The sequence below is a fragment of the Triticum aestivum genome, chromosome 3B (assembly GCF_018294505.1).
Source record: "Triticum aestivum cultivar Chinese Spring chromosome 3B, IWGSC CS RefSeq v2.1, whole genome shotgun sequence".
Taxonomy (NCBI): Eukaryota; Viridiplantae; Streptophyta; class Magnoliopsida; order Poales; family Poaceae; genus Triticum; species Triticum aestivum.
Genome location: NC_057801.1, coordinates 818564639 through 818566602, shown reverse-complemented (window position 1 = coordinate 818566602; position 1964 = coordinate 818564639). Strand labels below are relative to the sequence as shown.

Sequence of the window (1964 nt, the reverse complement as noted above, 5' to 3'; positions counted from 1 at the left end):
GGTGGCGCCTGAGGGTGCCGCCAGACCTTCCTGAACGAACCCGATATCAGAATTATACTAACATCTCCTAACTGGACCTGCGCATGGGCCTGGCCTGTAGGTAACCGGGCCTGGATCATCCAAACCGCAACGGAGGCTTCCTCCTTCCATCCTCTTGCTTGCTGCAATTTGCACCTCAAATTAGCTACTCAAACACTGTAATTCAGCGCCATTGATCGGTTAGCAGTTGGGAGTTGGGACCCTAACAATGACGACCTTATAAGAGAAAGCAATACCGTGGACGACCAGCAAAAAAAGGACAGTTTCATGCTTCTACTTGAAATTTATTCCTCGCATCGAACGGTCAAGCAAGTACACATACACAGTAGCATACACACTAGCCTAGTTGGGGAGCACTCGCAGGTGGCAAGCTGGCGAGAGGGAACTTCTTGAACACGACCGCCAGAGGCTCACGCCCATCTTTCTCTACGGTCAGCCACCTTTGGCCGGCGTATTCGAACAACACCAGATCACGACACGGCGCATGGAAGCACGACGTTAGCTTGTATACGTTCTCGTGCCTCTCGATGCGGAACAGGAAACTCTGTTCCTTGCATGTGCCTGCCGACGGCTGGCATCCCTTCATCCCTCTGAAGCAGCTGGCGGTCACATGCGTCTGGTTCGTGATCTCTCCATGGACGTACCACTGGAGATGGTGCTTGCACCAGGTGACCACGCCTTTGAATTCGATCACGACGTTGGTCGAGAGGCGGATTGACGCTCCCTTGCCAGAGAGCCATCGCTCGCCTCCGCCGGCTTGATCGACACATGCACGCCTCGCGTCCCGCCCAATTGCTTGCACGGTGTCAGGGTCGCATGCTTATGACATTCCTCCCTCCGAAATGAGCCAGCGGAGACACAATGGTCGCTCAGATTGCGATCCGCTGCCATGATGGTGTACATGTTGTTACCTGTTAACTCGTGGCCATCTATGTCGTAGACCGGTGGTGGCTGAGCTTGCGCAGCGTTGCACGGGGTGGTCAGCTGCAAGGCAACAGCCAAGCCAGAGAGTGAGAGGATGACCAAGAAACAAAAGCGCTCCATGTCTATGAAAGTATTAACTTACAATAAGTTGATGTTGTTGCTTGGGGCATCCAGATAGTAGGATTATATAGATAGTGCGGTCTGTGGTGAGCAACAATTAATTGCTAGCATTTAAGTAGAAAAGATATGCATAGTAGTAGTTCAAGATTGTAACCTCATTCAATGTCCTGGATTTGGTTCTTTCTGCCGCAATATTTTCTGTAGATAAGCCTCATTAGTGTCATAGATTTTTTTCTTCGGTCAATTTATTGTGTGTGCATGGGTAGGAAGATATACAATGTTCAATTTATTAACGAAATGTTTTTTCTTTCATATATATTATTGGATATATAATCCTCCATTTATTAATGATCGTAAGTGGACCTGATTAAATGTCCTAGGTTCGTATCTTTGTGCCACAATATTTTCCCTAGATAAGACTCATTCCTGTCATTGACTTTTTTTCTTCAATCAATTTATTTTGTGTTCATAGGTAGGGAGATATACAATGCTCCATTTATTAATGAAATCTGTTTCTTTATTCTGCGTATAGATAGCACATATAGATAGTTGGATATACAATCTCCATTTATTAATGTTAAGTTTTATCAAGAAAGAATTATGTGTACCAAAAATCTAAAGAAATATGTGATTGTAGGTCGACCTCATTCAATGTTACAGGTTTGGTTCTTTCCGCAACACTATTTTCTGTAGATAAGCATCATTTGTGGCATAGATTTTTTTTGACCAATTTATTCTGTGTGCAGAGGTAGGGAGATATACAATGCTCCATTTATTAATGAAATATAGAATCATGCATTTATTAATGATATTATTATCAATAAAGAATTTTCTATATCTGAAATCTAAGGAATTATGTGACTGTAGGTGGACCACATTAA

At 44.0% G+C, this 1964-nt stretch overlaps 1 pseudogene; it reads right to left on the bottom strand.

Moving 5' to 3' along the window:
* Window positions 1-376: 376 nt before the first annotated feature.
* LOC123066836 (endogenous alpha-amylase/subtilisin inhibitor-like) lies at window positions 377-1083 on the bottom strand (annotated as a pseudogene).
* Window positions 1084-1964: the final 881 nt, after the last annotated feature.